The sequence below is a fragment of the Pinus tabuliformis genome, chromosome 4_2 (genome assembly GCF_031772625.1).
Source record: "Pinus tabuliformis cultivar Carrire ecotype Pingquan chromosome 4_2, CPIR1, whole genome shotgun sequence".
Classification (NCBI taxonomy): domain Eukaryota; kingdom Viridiplantae; phylum Streptophyta; class Pinopsida; order Pinales; family Pinaceae; genus Pinus; species Pinus tabuliformis.
The window spans coordinates 1,050,343,270-1,050,365,832 of record NC_142304.1 but is presented as its reverse complement, the minus strand read 5'-3'; positions in this window follow the sequence as shown (position 1 = coordinate 1,050,365,832).

Below are 22,563 nucleotides of genomic sequence, written 5' to 3'. Positions count from 1 at the left end.
CATTTGGGATGATAAGCTTTTCCCGATGGGCAGGACAAAATTTGGATGGATACTTGTTCTGTAATGCAAAAATGACAGTCGAAATAGAATTTGAAACTCTAAAATTTTGAATCTCCCACCAAGAAAATGTGGTCGTGTTCATAGGAGGGAATCACCTTAGTTTTTTTACTCTGGGAAGTAAATCTTCATTGTATCATTGGGATCTTCATCATCTTGATCTCAGAAAAGTTTAGTTCCTGGGTAGGATATCTACGATTGGAAACCCCATGGTTCAAGGATAAATTACGATATGTTGATGATATCATCTTGATCTCGAAAAAATTTAGTTCCTGGGCATGATATCTACAATTGGAAACCCCATGGTTCATGGATCAATTATGACATGTTGATGATATTTAACTGAAGTTTGATTTCATTCTCATCAAAGGGTGAATGACCACTGTTTCTATTCAAAAATTGGGGCGAAGGGAGGATATGGGAGAGGGAGCATATAGGAGCTTCAAAGTCACTTTTTAGAATGATTAATTATAGAAAAATGCAATGAAAAAAATCAATTTTTTTATTGAAATCTAAGTTGAATTTAATTATATTGCCACCAAATACATAGCTGTTACTCCTTAGAAATCAAAACTTTATGGAGGTTCGGCATTGGCGAGATGATGTTGTGAGGCTCTTTATTGCAATCTATAAGTGGCTAGATCTTTCTTATTTTGCAACTTTTTGTGGTTGGTGTTGCAATCATCACCATTGTGGTTTACCATTAGATGGATTTTGCTTGGTTTTTTTAATTATTATTTTTTGTATTTCTCAATTTTGTTTCTACTCGTTAATATTGTAGTTGTGATGCTTAGTGTTATGTGTGAGGGTCAAAGCGGATTTGATTATTTTCTAATTTATTTCCCTTTTCATTCATATTTCCACATTGTTTGGTGGATTTGAGCATTTGCATGGTTTTCTTAATATTTAAAACTAAGGATTGACAATTACGTGTGTGTTTATTAATGTTTCTGTAACATATATTTGACCATATATATATAGATATAGACAATTCTAACCTTACCATAAATCTAAACTCATTATGTTATATTACTCGACTATGGTTCCATGGAACCATACTTGAGTAATATAACATAACAAGTTTATAATTATGATAAAGTTAGCATAAATAATTCATTTTTTATGGTCAAATATTTATTACAGTTCATTCTTCATTACATGGGTTTTTGTTGGATGTTGGCCTTGTTGTATTTGTCCATCAATGTTTCTAAATGATGTGTAGAATTGTGATTTCGTTGTTTAAGTTGATAGTTCACAAGGATGTCATGTGCATGCACATTTGACAAATGCTTCAAACATAATTCCCCTTGAATGTTATCAAATGATATAACCCCGAATATTATAATCAACTCCATAGCTCTAGTCATCCACTGATCCAATAAAGAAGTTTGTAAGGAAGTATAACCTTCTATAAAATTGATAAAAACCTTTGAATCCCCTATCACTTAAAAACCTTTGAATCCCCTATCACTTATAATTTGAGATTGTTGAAGTCCAACAATTAAAATGGCTAACATTAATGACCAATTTGTATTATTGTAGTACTTGTTAGGTTGTTGTATTTTTGTTCCTATACTACATTAGTCATTCACATTAGCCATTTTTAGTTATATTATTGTTGAGCACTGGAGAAGGTATGTTATTTTCATTTACTTTGTTATCTTTCCTTCAAAACTCATAACCTTTTTACATCATGAGCTAGGTATATGACAAAAGAATATGATAAAAACTAGAAGATTTATATGTAATGTGAAATAACTAATAATTACCCTTTTCCTATGCAGAAATAGGAGAAAACGAAAGACTGTCATCCCAAAGGAAGGAACAAGACCAAGTTAACTATTGTCCCTTTGATAGGGGACCACATTCAAACAAGACGATCCAAATTGGAGCGTAATAGCCAGAAAAAGGAAAAGGAGATCTCCAATTGGCACAAAAGAACAAGAGGATAACTGAGAACTAATAGTTTGGTAAATCCCTCAGGATCCTCTGATCCTGAGGGATCACTATCTTAACAATCCTATGTATTGTTGATATTGCTGACTCGGCTGTTATAAGAAGGGGTAGCACTGTTTGCTTGAAGGAGAGGAGAGAGAAAGGAGAACTATAGTTATTTTTATGAAATTCTTCTCGGTACTTGAACTTTGATCATCGACTCTCTTTGAAGAGAGATTCACTGTAACTATGTTTAATGTTTTAATATATAAACCTTGTTGTCGTTCTATCGTTGATTCTAGAGTAACATGAAGTAGTGAGTCCCTGGAGGCTAAGGTCCCGGCCCTGGTGGATCACTTGCTCCTGTACCATTATTTCTGATTTATGTGTTGTTTGATTTCTTCCACTTACTGTTATGCTCTTAACCTGCAAAAGATACTCAAATACATAATATGCAAAGAAAAATACCCAAAACATAGAATAGTGAGAGAAAACAACAAATATTTTATTATTGAGAAAGCAATGTTCACTGGCCTCTTCGAGGGGGAAACCTCCAATAGAGCAGATCTTGATACAAAAATAAGACACAATGCTCCTCGCAGGGAGTTTCTATCCTTTATATATGAATCATACATGCGATACCATGGATCAATACCATGGGTTTTATTAATACAATCTATCTAATACCATGGCCCATTTGCAACTAACTGTGGTCCCATCATTAATTGTGGGTTAACCACTTACATTTATTAATATGGGCTTTATTGACTCTCTACTATGACTCGTTCCCATTACATAAATAAGGGGGTTAGGGTGGGACCCTAACATGCCCTCCCCCTTAAGAATAGCCTTGTCCTCAAGGCTAAAGCTGTGGAAACTGCTAAAGAATAGTGGCTGGTTGCCAAGTTTCATTCCGGAGAGGTGTCTTTCCACTTGACGAGAACTTCCCTAATCATCTAGCCACGTAGATGCCTTTCTCGTGTGTCAAGGACCTATTCAGGTCGGAGCCAGATTGACCCTTCCTCGTCCAATTCAGGTAGACTGGTTTGAATTCTACAATTGTTCCAAATCACTTTCTTGGGGCATGAGACATGGAAAACTGGATGAATTTTTTCAGTAGGTGGCAAATCCATCTTGTAGGCTACTTCTCCAATGCGCTGAAGTACTTGATATGGTCCGTAGAATTTTGGAGATAGTTTCTAACAACCCTTGTCTTTGAGTGATGGTTGCTTATATGGTTGCAACCTCAAAAAGACCTGATCCACTTCTTGAAATTGGCACTCTGAGAGATGCTCGTCTACCTGTTGCTTCATGCGGTTTTGAGCTTGATGAAGATTCTCTCTAAGATGGGCGAGCATGGTTGCACGGTTTTGTAGGAGTTGATCCACTGGTTGTACCTTTGAGCCCCCCTTGATATAAGAAGTAGGGGAAGGAGGGATTTGACTATATACTGCTTCATAGGGAGTCATTTTGGTGGTGGCATGATAGTTGGTGTTATACCACCATTCAGCCAGAGGTAACCATTGTAACCAAAGATGTTGCTTTTCTGAAGTGAAACACCTAAGGTAGGTTTCCAGACATTTGTTGACGGCTTCTGTTTAAACATCTATTTGTGTATGTTAAGAAGTACTGAGTTTTAGTTGGGTGCCTTGTAGCCTGAAGAGTTCTTGCCAAAAATTACTGGTGAAGATCGGGTCACGATCGGACACAATAGAAGTGGGCATGCCATGCAATTTGAAGATCTGATCCATGAAAGAGTGAGTGAACAAAGTTGGTGTAAACGGGTGGGGTAGGGTGCAGAAATGAGCATACTTCGAAAGTCTGTCCACAACAACCATGATGACTAACTTGTTTCCTGACTTTGGAAGACCTGTAATGAAATCCATAGAAACCTTCGTCCATATTGCTGTCGGGATGGGCAACGGTTGTAATGTTCCTGGTGCTTTGACAATCTCCCCTTTGTGGCATTGACAGACATCACATTCTGCTACAAAAGTGAGGATGTTATTTTTCATGCCTGTCCAAAAGAAATGATCTTCTAGTGCGGGCATACGTCTTCTGAAATCCTGAATGTCCTGCAATGGGGGATGAGTGCAATTCTGCCAAAATGCGACTTCTGAGGGTGGATGTTGGTGATATTACGACTCTGTCCCTGTAGCGAAGAATCTCATCCTTCCATGAGTAGCCCGGGATGTGAAAACCATTCCCTACAAGCCTCTTCAATCCATTCTGGAATGGGAAGGGAAATTGCTAGCAAGGTACTTTCTTCCTCAAATTGGCGAGATAATGCATCCGCTACACTATTTTCTTGCCCTTTCTTGTAAATGAACTCATAATCATATCCCAGCATTTTGGCGAGCCATTTATTTTGCTGTGGGGAGGATAGTCGTTGCTCCAAAAAATATTTAAGACTGTGATGGTCTGTGCAGATTTGGAAATGTTGCCCCAATAAGTAAGGTCGCCAGGTCTCTACTGCATGTAAAATGGCCATCATTTCCTTCTCATAGGTAGATTGGCCCAGATTCTTCCCACTTAGTTGTTGGCTTGTGAAGGCCAAAGATCGCCCTTCCTGCATTAAGACTGCCCCAATACCCATACCCGAAGAATCACATTCAATGACAAAACATTTTGTGAAGTCAGGTAGTGCTAAGACTCAAGTGGAACACATGGCATTTTTGAGAGCTGTAAATGCTTGTTGTGCATCCTCATTCTAGAAGAATGAATTTTTCTTCAGGCGTTGAGTGAGGGGCTTCGCTATGTGACCATAATTGTGGACAAATTTGCGATAATAACCTGTGAAACCCAAAAATCCTCTCAGGCTCTTCAAGGTCTTAGGTTGAGGCCAATCCTGCATTGCCTGGATCTTTTTGGGGTCCACCTTGACACCTTCACGCCCCACAATGTGGCCCAAATACTCAACTTCTTCCATGCCAAACAAACAATTGGACATCTTGACAAATAATTTATGCTCGCGGAGTAGTTGCAAGAGTAGATCTACATGCTGAAGATGTGCAGCCCAAGTGTAACTATAGATGAGGATGTCATCGAAGAAGACAAGGACAAATTTCCTGAGATATGGTTTGAGAAGGTGGTTCATAAGGGTCTAAAAAGTAGATGGGGCATTACAAAGACTGAATGGCATGACCAAGAAATCATAATGGCCTTCATGAGTTCGGAAAGCAGTCTTTGGAATGTCGACTTCCTTCATGCGAATTTGGTGGTAGCCTGAGCGAAGATACAACTTAGTGAAGAATTGAGCCCCATTGAGTTCATCTAGAAAATCATCAACCACTGGGATGGGAAATTTATTTTTGTCTGTCAACTTATTAAGGGCCCCGAAGTCTGGTCACATCTACCACTCCCCATATTTCTTGAGCACCACGACCACCGGTGATGAATAAGGACTAATGCTGGGACGAATGACACCCACTTCCAAAAGTTCCTTGATTATTTTTTCTATTTCATTCTTTTGGGTGAACGGATATCTGTATGGGCACACATTTGGGGGTTGGGCCCCTAGAACGAAGGTGATGCTATGATCATGTTCCCCTCGCGAGGGTGGAAGCTCATGAGGCTTGTCAAAGACCGACAGATGGTTATTTAAAATTTGTTGCATCTCAAGATGAATCGACAGAGACTTGGTTTCGACTGCTTGGATGGAAAATAATTGCGCTATAACTCCATGATGGCCTTTTTTTAGCAATTTTTCCATCCTATATGAGCTGATGATAGAGGGAGCTCTCGCCTGGAGTCCACGGAGGGTATGTTTGGAATTGTTCTGCTTAAAACTCAGATATAACTCGTGAAAATCCATTGTGATTGGCCCAAGAGTGCAAAGCCATTCAGCACCGAGGACAATGTCACACCCTCCCATGTATATGGAAAACATGTGGGTATTCAATTGATAATCCCCTATTTGAGGTTTGACATTTTCACAGGGGCCTTCACATTTCATTGTGCCCCCATCCGCAATTTGGAATTGGAAGTTAGAAACTGCTCGTACAAAACAATGCACTGCTTCCACGACTTTTTGATGGATGAAATTATGTGTGCTTCCACTATCAATCAAGACTACTACTGGGCGACGTTTAATAAAACCTCCGATTTTGAGAGTTTGAGATGAAGAAATCCCTGCCAAAGCATACAGCAAAATAACTGGTTCGTCAGGGACATTGTCCTTTTGGTTGTCCTCTTCTACCGCCTCATGTTCCTCCAGTGGTGGGTCTTCCTCCAATGAGCTGTAATCAGTGGCATCAATTTGAAAAAATTTGGGCTCCTTGCATTTATGACATGGGGAGTATTTTTCATCACAGTAGTAGCATAATCCTTGCTTTCTTCTTTTGGCGATTTTTGCAGGTGACACCTTTTGAACCTTAAGTGTTTGATTTGTGCTCTAAGCTGTAGGGGATGACCCTTAGCGGTGAAATTTGGGTGACTGTACTGGGCCGCTAACACACATTCCACGTTACGAGCTACCTTACAAGCCTCCGTCCATGTGGGAGGGTGGTGCAGTAAGACGCGGGCTTTTATGGCTTTTTTAAGACCGTTGATAAAACATTCCGTGTAGAACACATCTGAGAGACCCCTAGTGCGGAAGGCTAAGGATTCAAAGGCTATAATATATTCATCCACTATGCCAGTCTATCAGAGCTTAGTAATACGACCGAAAAAATAAGATTCCTGGTCAAAGCGTTCTGTAAGAGCCTTTTTGAAGGTGGTCCAAGCCACAAAAGGTCCATTACAACATTGATGCCATTCCCACCATTACCACCTTTCATGTCCAAGTACATGCTCCCCACCATAAGATGAGTCTCATTATCTAAGATGTTATTCAGATTTAAATATTGCTCCATTTGTGCTATCCATGCTGCCAGGTGAGAACCATCAAATTTATCCATATCCAACTTGGGAGGTCGCGGACGGGATTGTTGGTGGGGGTGCACGAGGTGAAGAGAGTGGCTAGACTCACCCTGACTGTGTCCATTGCCAATATACGCCTCCTCATGGGCTGCCTCCCTGCCCATCAGGATTATGCTTGGGATTATGCTAGTTAGTCGATCAAGATGAATTTGGAGGGATTGCAAGGATTCTTCAAGTTTGTCCATCCTCTCATTGGCCATAGATTGAGCTCTAGTTTCTACCATGCACCGACATGATGTTCTTGAAATTTGGGACCACCCAAAAAAATTTTCACTAAGAATTGAATCGTACCACCATGCTCAGCTCGTCGTCCTGATTCTGATGGGATAGATCACAAATAACCGCCCTAGAAGATCTCAGACTTTTTTTTTTCTCTGAAAGCTTCTGAGTTTTACTCCTTCCTTAGGAATACTGCAGTAGCTGAATCCTCAAAATGTCAATGCTACCAAAAGTCCTGCAAAAATCATGCCCCGGTATAGGAACCCCACACAACTACTCAGGTCAGGTGGATCTGAGAGATCTGAATGGCGGATCGGGTAGCTCTGAGCGGTGGAACAGATTACGGCTGTGGATCTAATGGATCTAATAGATTGGAATGGCTGGTCTGCTAAAGCAGAACTGCAGGACTACTGTCTGTTGCTGCTGCACCCCTTTGCACGAGCGAATCTGGCAGAGATGATGTGTGATCCCAAGATAGAAAAGGGAACTATGGTCTTGAGGAGTTTCAGGTGCTACAGATCACAATATACATTAGGGTCTGATGGTAGTACTCGGCCCAATGTTTCAGGGCTCTAACTAAGGAGGATCAACCGTACCCTTAGCCGTACAACCCGACTACCCTATCGTACAGGCGAGTAATCTCTCCAAGTGTTGTTCTCGATGTACTGTAGCAGCAACACGGCTGACGGTTTATCTATGGCTAGGTTGCAGAGGACCTAAGGGGCTTTCGATATACCCATAAGGTACTTGGAAGATAGTCTGTATGCGGTTCTGTCAAATGCACTACTACTCGAAGGAGTACCCATAGGGGTTACAAGGGAGTCCAATAAGCGTGACCACCTCTTGTATTTCCTACATGCATGCCTCCCCAAATCCGCAGGTTTATGCGCTCAACGACAGATCCCATGGTTTAAAGACGCTGGAACACGTCTCTAGCCAATTTTTTTTTGCTAAGAATTGGAGATCCCACCGGCCCTGGAAAGTGCTATGATACCACTTGTTATACTCTTAACCTGCAAAAGATAGCCAAATACAGAATATGCAAAGAAAGATACCCAGAACATAGAATAATGAGAGACAATTGCAGATATTTTATTATTCAGAAAGCAATGTTCACTGGCCTCTTCAAGGGGGCAACCTCGAATAGAGCAGAGCTCGATACAAAAATAAGACACGATGCTCCTTGCAGGGAGTCTCTATCCTTTATATATGACTCATACATGCAATACCATGGATCATTACCATGGGTTTTATTAATACCATCTATCTAATACCATGGCCGATTTGCAACTAACTCACATCGTCCCGTCATTAATTGCGGGTTAACCACTTACAATTACTAATATGGGCTTTATTGACTTTTTACTATGACTTGATCCCATTACATAAATAAGGGGGTTAGGGTGGGACCCTAACATTTACTCTGTTCAGTAATTTGACATGCTTTACTGTTTTACATATTGGCTCTGTTATATATACTTGACTAAGTAACATTATTATCTACAAGAGGAATGCTATGTTATTCATTCTAACTTTATATCACATTTTTGTTCCTTTTGACAATTGATATAACATTGTTGTTCCTTACAGATTGTCATTTGATTGCATATTAACAGTGTTGTATGTTCCTAAATTGGTACTACTGTATGGTTCATTCTTAAATTATGATTGCTATTCATTCGAGATTGTTGTTCCATTGTGATTGCAATTGTTGTTACTTTATAGCTGTGATTTATGCTTATTGTATCAAAGCTCGGATTACTGTTCCTTTTAACGTTAAGTGTGTCGCGTGTTTAATCTAGTTTGTCGTACATTCATATTCAATCTAAGTTGTTGTTCTATATTTTATCTCTGTTAGTCCACTGTTCCATTTCTGTTTTCTGCTCAATTCAAAGGTTGTTACTTAATTCCTATAGTTTATAATTATTGTTGCATTCATTTTCGTAGATTAAGGTTTTGTTGTTCAATCCTGTTTATATAGATAGTTTTTGTTGCATTTCTTGTCATTTAAACTTATCATCACCTTGGTGTGAAAAAGGTCTGAAGCTGTAGTGAACATTGACATATGTTGTCTAGTTCCCAGATTGATGATCCTTTCTTTGAGTGCTTTTTGATTGAATCAGTTTATAGAGGGAAGAGTTACCATTACTGTACCCTTGACTGATAAATTGTTGTAGCTTTCTGAACACATTATTTGAGTCTTAGGTTCTTTTTGCAAGTAGATTTTATTCCAAGCATCTGTTTACTCTTGTATTTAGAGCACTATACTACTAGCATTACTCTGAAAAATGACCGCCTCAAACTGAGTACACCCTTTGCGATAAAAAATCGTTCCTGGATTGATAATTAATGTAGGGTAAATAATGCTGAAAAAGACCCTTTTTACTGCTTGACATTTTGGCACCGATTCCAGGTAAGAGTGTAGCCATTTGTTTCTTTTCCAGAGTAGTGTAGGAACCTGTTAAGAGAGAATTGTGTTTTAAAAATGGAAGGTAAGAACCTGTGTATGGATCATGTAATAGCCCTGCTCCCGTACCCGCTTTCCTACAGAATTGTTCCTGTAGAAATTAGCATTTGATTTGTGTGCATGACTAGGCAGAAAAAGCCTAAAAGGAATCCTAAACTCGTACCCAAGCCTGATAAATCTAAGGGGCCGGTGACCCTTAGCCGATCAACCTTTATAGAAGAAATCCTTAAGAAAGAAGAATCTCAGCCTTTAGTAGGACCTAGAAAAGTTACTTCTAGACAACCTTCTAGTTCCCTTCAGGCAACAGGACCACCATGTGTAGCCTTTGCTGAGGTGCATAGTCACACCGAAGAGCAAGATTTTCAAGAAATTGAGAATTCTAGCCCAAAATCATTGGAAGAAGGGAACCTTAGCAACCTCTGTGAAGGGAGAGGAGAAACTGGGGAAACTGAAGAACCAAGATCTCCTCTTGGGATTATTCCGCCATTAAGCAACCCAGATAAGGGAAGTGCTACAAAAATCATCCATAATGAAGTTAAATAACCTCAAGAACCAAAATCCTTTAAACATTAGGAACTCTCATCATCCCAGATAAAGGAAGTGTTGTTAAGGCCATTCATGTTGAAACCAATCCCCCTCGTCAGCCTAGGAATACCCTCCTAGACATCCCAAAAGATTATTGGCACATATTTGACCAAATGGCCCAAAACTAGCTGAACACCCAAACTTCTACACTGCAATATCCCATTGTGAACACTGTAGCTAATGCTCCTATGAAAGCAATTCCCCTCTAGCATATCCCCACATTCCATGGCCTTACATCAGAAGATCCGGATGCATTCCTGTTTGAATTTGATGTGTTGTGTAGAGGTTATGACTATACCACTGATCCACAGAAACTGAAATTATTTCCCTCTACATTAAAAGGGGTTTCTTTAAGATGGTTTATGGGGTTGGGTGGTGGTGTTATAAATAACTGGGATCAAATGAAAGAGTCTTTTCTAAAAAAATATCAGGATTATTGCAGGTCTAGAGAGTTAAAGGAGAAATATTTCAAATGGTAGCTAGACCAAATGAAACATTAGAAGAATATGTTGAGTGTTTTCAGTATAATCTTCAAATATCTCCTTATGCATCATTACCCTTACCTGATAATGTATTAAAAACAACATTAATTAGAGGAATGAAGGAACAATGGATTGAAACACTAAATATTATGGGAAAAGGAGATATTTATCAGAAAAATTTTGCTAACATTATTAATTTATGTATCAGGAGTTCAAGAGGTAGCACAAGACTAAAGCCAACAGAACATGATAGGTTTGCAAGAGATAACAGAATTTCTGCAGAAAGAGTAACTCATGCAAAAATTGGAAATTTATTAGAAAATTTCAAAACCGACATATTGGGGACTCTAAAAATGCAACTTGATATTATGCAGGCCAAGCATAAACAAGCAGAGGCAAAACAAAATTTGGCAATCTTCTGTCCCAGATGCAGAAAGAAACACAACCACAAAGAGTGTCTGTTAGATGCGGTTCAAGTTTGCGCCATTGGTACAAAATACCATTCTACAGAAAATTGTCCCTCACTTCCTGGATTGAAAGCAGTCTACAAGGAAGCAGAAGAAGAGCCAGAACCAGTGTACTTACTTAATCAACACCGTTAATGGCAACTGCGACAATCAGGTATGTTCTTCGATCCAGCTTCTTCTCTTCAGCCTCCAATATATCATGCTCAGCAATATAATACTATGTGGCAAAATCAACCTCCATTCTCAAATTGGTCACAACAACCATTTTCTTCATCACCACCATGGCCAAATCTAGAAAGTCAACCTAATTGGCAAAATTTTCCCTATGCCCCACCATATTGGAAAAACAATGTATATCCAGCGCAATGGTCCCCTCCTACTTCACAGAGTCAAGCCTGGCAGACAAAATCGCAAAGACCGATGAATCAGGCTGTAGGAACCATTTCATTCCCTCAACCTACACTGTCAGCACTACAACAAAACCCCCAGTCTAACTTAAGACCACAACTCCTAGCCCAACCCAACCCTAATTTGAATAATAGAATGGTTCAATCCATCCAAATAACTGAAACACCAGAGATAGAAACCAATCTAAGGGAGTGTAATGACCTTCAATTAATATCTGGGCACATCATAGAAATTGAGGGAGAAAAAACCGCTCAAGTTGAAAATGAGTTACCTATAGAACAACCACTGCAAGAAGAGGATGTGATCAGACAACAAACTCATGATCAAGTAATCACATCTTCTCCTCCATTCCTAGAACGATCAACTAGAACTCGACCTATACAACATTCTAATTTTGACATTCTAGGAGAACTTAAAAATCTGTACATAAAAATTCCAGTCCTCCAAGCCATCCAAGACATCCCAATATATGCAAAAACCATCAAAGAGTTATATATAAAAAAACCAAGGAGGAGAATAACAAATAACTCAACAGTCCAAGTAGTTGGCACCTTATCTGATCTATTATTAGGAGAAGAAACACCCGTTAAATATGAAGACCGAAGAAATCCAATAGTAACAATCCAAATCAATGGAAAAACCTTTGCAAATGCCTTAGTTGATTTAGGGGCTGCAATTAATATCCTAACAACTTCCACTTGTCAAAAACTAGGCATTACATCAGTAGAACCAACTTCCACTTTATTAGAACTGGCTGACCGATCTGTGGTTAGGACAGAAGGCACACTACCTGTCATGGTATCTGTTGATTTTTGGGAGTATCCTGCTGACTTTTTGATAATAAATCCCAAAAACTAACTTGATGGACATCCACTAATTTTAGGCAGACCTTGGTTTGCAACCACTGACGCTTATATTGGTTGTCGATAAGGCAACATGACCATAACTAGAGGGTCTAATATCAAGAATCTAGCCTTGTATCCTCCAGCCCAGCCAAGTGTCACAATAATGAAAACTAACAAACATCCTATATTATACCTCACTGAAAATATTAGATCCCCATTAACCATAGAAGATGCCCTCGATTTCAAAGATCAAACAGAGGATGATGTCATTAACACCTTTCTTAGCCAAAATAAATCTAGATCCCACATACAATGTCATATGATAGAAGCAGCATTTGATAATGAATTAGAATAAGATCCTCTCAATGACACTCACGATCAAACAATACCTACTACCTTTGTATCAAATAGCAAAACTATTGAAATTGAGCCAGGAAAAACTTTAAACATTAATGGCAACCTCACTCTAGAACAAAGAGGAGAAGCTAATCTAGCTACTGATAAAATACAAAGAAGCATTTGCATGGGATTATCCTGACATGAAAGGAATCGATCCCCAGTTATGTACACACCACATTTACACAAAGAAGGATGCAAGACCTGTCTTCCAACCACAAAGGAGACTTAACCCTCATCTAAAAGACATCGTAAAAGCTAAACTTCAAAAGCTTTTAGATGTGAACTTTATTTACCCTATCTTCGATAGCAAATAGGTCCCTTCGCTTGTAGTGGTGCCAAAGAAGAATGGAAAATGGAGGATTTGTGTAGATTACAACGAGGTAAATAAAGAAACACAGAAAGTCCACTTTCCCCTTCCATTCATTTACCAGGTATTAGATACGTTAGCAGGAAGGAAATTCTTTTCTTTGTTGGATGGCTTCAGTGGATACAATCAGATTCAAATTTCCCTTGAAGACCAAGACAAAACTACTTTTACCTGTCCTTGGGGAACATTTGTCTACAAAGTTTTACCTTTTGGCCTATGCAATGCCCTTGCAACATTTCAAAAGGCTATCCTCAACATCTTTTCAGATTTAATAAATGAAGGCCTCGAAGTATATATGGATGATTTTACACCATACAAAGATGATTTCGACCCAGCATTGGACATAATAGAAAAAGTGTTGTAGCAATGCATTGCCACTAGGCTCTGTTTGAGCCATGAAGGATGCTATATGATGATTACTAAAGGACTTATGCTAGGCCATTATATTTCAGCTGCTGGAATACAGGTAGATCTGGCCAAAATTCAAATAATTTTGTTAATACCTACTCCTGCCACTCAGATAGGGGTACGCAGTTTTCTTGGATTTTCTGGTTATTATAGAAGATTTATAGAACATTTTTCTCATATTGTTGCACCTTTATATGCACTGACAGGGAATTTTGACTTTGTTTGGATAGAAAAATGTGATCACGCTTTTGAGGATCTGAAAAATCTTGTGTCAACAGCCCCAGTACTTCGAGGACCAAATTGGCACCTCCCATTTAAAATTTCATCAGATGCTTCAGACACAAGGAGCAGTCCTTGGGCGGGAAGAAGATAAAAAACCATATGCGATTTATTATATTAGCAAAAACTTGTCTCCTACTAAATTGAACTATACTGTGACTGAAAGGGAATTTTTAGCCGTAATACATGCCACCAATAAATTTAGGCATTATATCACTAGATATCTTGTTATTTCATATACAGATCACTCTGCCATAAAATATTTAGTGAATAAACCAATCACAAATGGTAGAGTAACCAGATGGCTCATTTTATTACAGGAATCCGATATCACAATAAAGGACCGACCAGGGAAAAAAATCCTGTAGCTGATTTTCTCTCACGAATGCCAAAACCAATGGATGCAATAGTGGTCGAAGATCAATTCCTAGATGAACATTTGTTCACTGTCACTGTTAAAACACCCTGGTATGCTGATGTTGCGAATTATTTAGCAGTCGACAAATTACCGAAACATCTGACCCCCAATGAACGAAAGTAGATTATCTAGCGCAACACTCGATTTTCTTGGATTGGGGGCTACCTGTTTCATACAGGGCTAGATATGCACATCAGGAGATGCGTCCGTGAAGATTAAATTTTTGACATCTTCAAATCTTGTCACGACGAACCATGTGGCAGACATTTCGCAGATCGGAGAACTAGTCACAAGGTCCTACAAACAGGTAATTTGGCCCACGATATTCAAAGATGCAAAGACGTTCGTTCAAGCTTATGATAGCTGCTAGAGAGTAGGATGCCCTAGATAGGCTGATGAAATGCCCCTGAACCCATAGCTAGTTATTGAACCATTCGAACGATGGGCGCTTTATTTTGTTGGTCCAATTAACCCATCATCAAATCAGAAAACATATATTTTGGTAGCAACAGAATAGGTTACCAAATGGGTTGATGCAGAGGCATTACCAAGAGCTATAGAGGATTTCGTCATACAGTTCCTATTCCACATATTTGTGCGATACAACCTCCCAAGAGATATAATTATGGATGGAGGACCACAGTTTTCTGGTAATAAAATTGCTACAACACTAAAAAACTATCCTATTCAACATAAAATTTCTACTCCATACCACCCACAGGAAAATGGTTAAGTAGAAAGCATGAATAAAATAATAGAAGCAATACTTACAAAATCCATTGCGTCAGACAGATGCGATTGGGTTGCAAGACTGCCAGAAGCATTGTGGGCATACAAAACGACATGGAGAAGTACTATCAGTTATTCACCATACCAGGTAGTATTTGGGAAGGAACCCATCTTTGCAATAGAATTTGAAATACAGAAACTGTGAACAACACAAGAAGTCGGTCTAGATTTAGACGAGGCCCAAATTAATAGATTACAGTAGATTAATGAGCTAGATGAAATCAGGCTCTCTGCCCTTCAACATACTGCATTAATCCAACAACAGTGAGCCAAATGGAATGATGCCCTCATTAAAAAGAAAGTCTTCCACGAAGGAGATTGGGCACTCCTATACGATTCCAGGTTCTAGGATTTTCCATGGAAACTTCAGACTCGCTAGTAGGGGCCATACAAAATCCAGAAGGTACATGATAATGGCACCATTACTCTAACCACCATTGATGGATCCAGACATACCTTTAAGGCAAATGGCCACAGAGTTCGACTATATCGCAAACCACTTACTCGTGAGTCCTTCTACTAGCAACTCCGTGGAGACTTTCACATTTAGATTCTTGTTGAGGAGGAGAAATCTTCCTCACCGTTGGTTCATTGAGCAATTCAACTACTCTTACACATTGTACATAATTCTTTTGTTTTGTATATATTTTTGCAGTTTACACTTTGTTGTTCCTTTCGAAAGGAACAACATTTTCACCACTTTGCTATTCCTTTTTCAAGGAATAACACTTTTGCATTCTACTATTCCTTTCCAAAGGAATAACATTTCTGTCGTTCTATTGTTCCTCTTCCGAAGGAATAGCACTTGCATTTTTTGGTTGTTCCTTTTCCCAAAGGAACAACATTTCTCGATTTTTGTTGTTCCTTTTTCCGAAGGAACAACATTTTTGTTTCCTGTTGTTCCATTTTCTGAAGGAACAATGTATTTTCCTTTTTTCTGTTCCTTTTCCCAAAGGAACAACATTTTCATTTTCTGCTATTCCTTTTTCCAAAGAAACAACATTTTCGTTTCCTGCTATTCCATTTTCCGAAGGAATGGCACATTTTCATTTCTTGTTGTTCCTTTTTCCGAAGGAACGGTGCATTTTTTCTGCTATTCCTTTTTTCCAAAGGAACAACATTCTTGTTTTCTACTATTCCTTTTCCCAAAGCAACAACATTTTTGTTCGTTGTTCTTTTTTTTACGCTGCATTTTCTTCTATTGTTCCCTTTCCCGAAGGAACAACATTTTTTTTTTCAACTGTTCCCTTTTCCGAAGGAACAACACTTGCGTTTTCTGCTATTCCTTTTTCGAAAAGACAACATTTTTGCATTGTTTTTCTTGTGCTTGTTTTCTTTGTTGATGTTCTTCGAGTTTTTCTTTTTTCACTTGCGATTTTGTGCACAGTACTTTTTTTATCTTTTTCCTCTTTGTGGTTTTAATTATTCGCATCACTTTTGAAATATAGCTATACACATATGCAATGAATATAAGAACTAGAGGATACTGAAATCAACAAATTACATAAAAATCACTATCTTTACAAGAAATTGCTCTGAATTGATAAGAGAAAAGAGGAAAGGACACAACTATTGATTATCTTACTGTCACTATTCTACTAATACTGATATGATTGGTTATCTTTATCATGATGGTTCCTTCTAAATTCCCATAATCCTCTTTGATCATTATTAAGGAATAAGAATAAAGGGCATATATTTCTATTGAGATGTTAAGACTTCTTCCACCATCCCTACTCTTAAGGAGTGTTGAACCACCCTTTATGTATAAATAGAAAAGTACTTGATAAAAGAAAAAATAAACAGAAAAAGAAAAAAAATTGTTTATATATTTGCTAACATGGTTTGTCAAATGAAGGACAGGGGGTCTCATTGAGAGCTAGCCTACCATGATCATAAGGAAGAAAGTGAAGTGGCATTCCCACTGTGGCCACCACACCAGGGCGATGATCCAAGAGGCACATCAGAAAGACTAAAAAGTCCTTGGAACAGGAGGTCTCATCACGAGCGGTCCTGTCAACCTTTCACTCCTTCCTAGTGAATGGCGTTATGATTTATTTGGTTACCAGGCTAGCATAATGGCCTCCATTTTGACGTTTCCCAGCATTTTCCTAAGCATACAAAAAGGATCATGGTTCCATGGGTGAAATAAACAACTCTGTCAAGGTTATGGACACCTGTTGGCAACAGAGCTCTGTTGATGGTATCAAAGTCACATCCTTTATACACCAATTATATTTATGAATCCCTTGTAATGTGTCTAATAAGAATATGGACATAATTCCTCTGAACCCTTAATGCATGAAATCTATTATAACCAATTATGACAGAAAACGTTAATAGTGACTGCATCGAACTTTTTGTTCACATAAACTGTCCTATCCTCCAAATCTTGCATCATATCACGACATTCTCTTATTTATTAAGCGATTCTATTATATACCTCGATTTTGGCAATCTGCGCGTTCTTGTAAACATTGCATCTTGGTATCTACTTCTCCTTTCTGACTCTGTATCATGTCAGTCCAGCACACTGCTCCCTCATTTGATGGCCGAGGACAGCCTATCACATTGCATGGGGGAGTAGGTGACCTCATAATTCACTGGTATACGTGTCTGTTTATCATTTCAAGAATATTTGTTGGACACCTAATCCTAATGGGTTAGCGTGGAAGTTGAATGGAAAAAGCAGTCCAAGAGACCTTGGGATCTAAATCCCAAGAGTCACCTATTGTACTATAAATGTGTATCTTATGTTAATAAAAAAAATGCACTCACTGATTTATCTTTCCTATTGTTTTTCTATCCATGTGTGTTTAACATGGTATCAGAGCCATGATGTGTGGCCTGTGTAGTTTTGTGCAACTGGTCTGAGCACTGGCCTTTGTCATTCTGACTTGAGCACAGGTCCTAGTCCTCAGAATAGTTGTAACTCCTTTTCTCTGGCACACCAGCGCTGCCTTTGTAACGCCAGTCTGTCCATGATGTTCTCTGGCGCACCAGCGCTGCCTTTGTAACGCATGTCTGTCATATGCGTTTTATTTCTGAACGCTGGCCTGCTCCACATGTCCTGTCTGAGCGCTGTACATTAATAATAAAACAAAAAAAAAATTGTGAATAGCGCTGTCATTTTGATGCGTTTGCGCTGCATTTATACCTGCCCTCTCTGCCATATTCTATTTATATTCCCTGCGCTATGCTCCATACAAACCTGACATTTGAACGCTGGTCCGACATTATTCTCCTGCTCTTCTGTTGCGCTGTCTAACCACCTGTTTGAATGCGTTGAGTCCCTGCCATTACCTGTGGTCTGCTACAATTCCATGTGGAGTATGAGGATTGTCCTGAGAATTATGAGGTTGCCGGTTACCTTTTAGAAATGAATCGCTGGAATGCTCACAGTCAGAAATTTTAATGGCATTCATTTTAATTAAGCGTCACAGGCAGTAGAAAGGCGTGATTCGATTCATAGTATGCTATTCGATGCATAGTATGTGATTCACTGTGCGTTGAAATCCATGTTCGTGGGTTGATATAAAAGGCCTCCATGTATTGATTAATTATTGGAATGAAGAATTGAACTGCTGCTGATCCTAAAACGTTTGAGAAGTTGTTAAAATTGCGTTGAAGAGTTTTAAAGTTGCGTGTTCGTGCTGGTTGCTGCATTGCTCAAATACTGGTGAAGAAGAGAATTGCCAAATCCGGATAAGGTGCTACAGCAAGGGTGGAGATGAGAGCCTGGAACGCATCAACCATTTACACTTTGTTTGGAATCAACCCATCAATGTGGGATATATACAATTAGAAGTCGGTAAGTTTGATTATGCAAATATCAATTACAGCAATCCTCAGTCCGATAATCCCTTCGCTTCTCCACTCTGGAACAACCCGCAACGAAGTTTTGCTGAATGCCGTGGAATTAGAAATGGGTCTTCAACACTTTCTGCGCTAACCGACGGTAATTAAATTATTTCATCCATTTCATTGACTTCATGATGAGGAATTATGATAAATATTGTGTGTATAGATAAACGCATTCTCTCGGGCGAAAATCAATCTACAGAGTCCTCCTTCAGTGTTTCATCCGCAGCCAAGGAATTTGATCGAATCCTTTCCGTCTCCCAGTAGGCACCACGTCCACCGATGACCAGGCCCTCCGTGGCCCCTTCTGGTGAACGCATTCAATACAAAATTCAGTGGTTGAGCCCGCGACCATTTTGCCTTCAAAACGATTTCACCTGCGGCTAGCTCTTCGCGGGCCTCTTTCTTTTTTGCACCGAGATACACGCCAGATTAAATATTGATTTGGGTTCCTGCTTTTAAACAATAATTAAATGAGTAAATACATCTTGGAAAGATCGTCGAAGTTTTTGAACTAGATACATTTACAAATTGACAGTGTGGGCTGAAGATTTCTCATTATAATATTTAGCCGAGATATATGCCCAGGGTGTATCTGGAAGGTTTCCAAGGTGGGATTTATATCAGCAATTTGTGCGCATAAGGTGTCATTCTGGTTACTGGTTTTGATAGGTGCACATCGACTATTGTTCTTCTATCGCATATTCTCTTTCGTTGTTCTCGTGATTTCGATTAGTCTTCTTGGTGGAACTCAGGTACACAATGAGGCACACTGGTTCCAGCACTAATGGTTGTGGCAACTATATACACAACAGGACTTGCTGCTCTGTTGTAAGCTGTGCTTCAACGGGGGGATAAAAATAGCAGAAAGTTGGAAGCATGAAAGCATGTTTAATGAGTTCTCCAAAGCGATAAATTCATGGAGCGTGGAGGTTGGATTATCATAGGTATCTCAGATTTCTTCAAAGAGGCTTAGTGCAGTGAAACGTGAGTGGTGTAGCTGCCGAAAATTTGTAAGTTGAAATGAAACTGTAGGAGTTCAAACTCAGCGGAGGACCAGGTATTTTAAATTCGCTCAGGGAATAATTTCATTATCTTCCAGCAGGCAGTCTGGCAGTTGAAGAGAGTCACATCAAAACCAGTTCATGGTATCCGGAGATAATTATTCCTCTGAGCAGGGAAGCATTATCGTTGTCATTTCTCTGAATTTGAGTTTTTTGGATGAAATTCTATCGCAGAATTCAATTTGGCTATCTACATGCATGTCTGTTTAATTTGATACTGTGCACAAGATTTCGCTTATAGACAAATGGATGTGCCTCGTTGCAGTTGTATTGTTGAATGGTGAATGCAGTATAACTGGAGTTAACACTGATAGATGATTTGTAAGTGAAATTTTTTATGACTTGGCACATGCTCAAGAAGATTTTAAGAGCAGTATTGAAGCCACCTCGAAGCAGATTTGGTGTTGTCCATGGAACAATTTGAAACAACCTCTGAGTGAAGTGATTCGTGGAGAAGTGATCAGCATTCTGAAGTGAATTTGAAGCATTTTTGAAGATATTTTTTGAAGTCATTTTTTTGCAGTTTCTTGTAGAGATTTTGGAACAGTTTCTTGTAGAGATTTTGCATGATTTCCATAGCAGCTAGATGCTCTGAAGTTTGAAGTTGAGGACAGCGCTCATCTTCACATTTATATATTTTTTTTCATTGGTGATGTTATGCTCCAGTTCATTCTTGAAACGAACTGTGGACTGTTGATTTACCATGTGCCCAATTGTACCAATGTTTATTGTAGCTTGATGAGAAATGTTTATTGTAGTTTAACTTGGTAACATCCAGCTTACTCAGGTCCTGCTCCATCAACTATTTTCGCGACATTTTTGCCACTTGATAAGCCCTTACAATATCTTGTAGTAAGAGTACAATATTATTTTTCTGTTGCTGTTGCCTCAGTTGTGTTTTTTAAGTGACATTGAAGAAAAATGGCCAGACTTGAAGATGCATTAAAGTTATTGAATATCCTAATTCATTCCACTGTTGATGAGATGGTCAAAGTTAACAAAGAAACTCTCTTTGACATCCAAACCTCTCTGCAAACTGCACATGAGAATATTGAGTTTTTGCAGCTTGAAACAAAGCTACAGCAGGAAGAATTACACCAGTGGAGTCATCATTCTGAACCTGTTTCTGTTCAGAACAATGAAGAAGACTCCCATAAACAGCAAGTCAATAATGTTACATTTCATTCAGATAAAGCAGCAAAGTTACATGCAGATGCAGAGGTTCAGTCTGCACTTCCCAAGCCCATCATCAGACCTTGGGAACAACTTGTCCACAACAAGCACAAAACTGGTCTTGGATATGACAAGGACTTGTCCTTTCATATTCCAGACTATGCCAAGCCCATTTAGTTTCAAAGTGCTGGATTCATTCATGACAGTTCACCTGCTCTTCATGACAGTTCAACTTCAGCTATTCCAGATTCTGCCCCTCTTCCACAGCAACAACGACAACAACAACAACAGATCGTGAAATGCCAACACTGTGACCGAGTTGGCCATCTGAAAGATCACTGTTTTGATCTTCATCCATGTAAGCACTGTCATAAAACCAGCCATTCTTCACACAGATGCTTCAGAAACAAACGTCCTGCAAGAACAAAGATTCATCTTGGATGGATCGCTTCTTGGCAATGGGCATTAACAGCCAAGAAGATATTCCAAACACATATCAGAACTTGTTCCAGAGTATTGAACGGTCTTGCAGTTGAGTTTTCTCCATCTTCTCACCTTGTATCTGACAGGGGGGGAAATGATGGTCATCTACAAGCTTCAAAGTCGCATCAAGCGAGCCTGAGCCACAACCTGCCACACCAGTTTCAGAGTTGTAGCCAGAGACAAAGATGCCTGAACATGCCTTCAGTTGGCAATCTGGGACACTTCCTCTAGCAGAAGACTTCAGCTTCTTGCCAGTTTTGGAAGAGTTCCAGGAATCGCAGAGTTGTTGGTCATCCTTAAACCATCACAGATTAAGAACACTTCCTCTAGCAGAAGACACCTGCTTCTTGCCAGTTTTGGAAGAGTTCCAGGAATTGCATTAAGCATTCCAGAGTTGTTGGTTATCCTTAAACCATCACATGTTGAGACTTCCCTTTTCAGGTTGAAGTTTTACCTTTTATGCGGGGTGAGACCTCCCTTTTATGGTTGAAGGTTTCCCTCTTTGAAACAATAGGATCACTTCCTCTAGCAGAAAACTTCAGTTTCTTGCCAGTTTTGGAAGAGTTCCGGGAACTGCACTAAGCATTCCAGTGTTGGTGGTCATCCTTAAACCACCACCCTTTTATACCAACATTTCATAGAGCACATTCAGCCTAGTGCTGCCATGCATCTTTTGCACATTTTGTATTACAACTCTCTTCTTGGACTCATACATAACCCTTCGGATTAAGGGGGGGAATGTTGGACACCTAATCCTAATGGGTTAGCGTGGAAGTTGAATGGACAAAGCAGTCCAAGAGACCTTGGGATCTTAATCCCAAGAGTCACCTATTGTACTATAAATGTGTATCTTATGTTAATAAAAAAAATGCACTCACTGATATATCTTTCCTATTGTTTTTCTATCCATGTGTGTTTAACAATATTTACTTGAGAA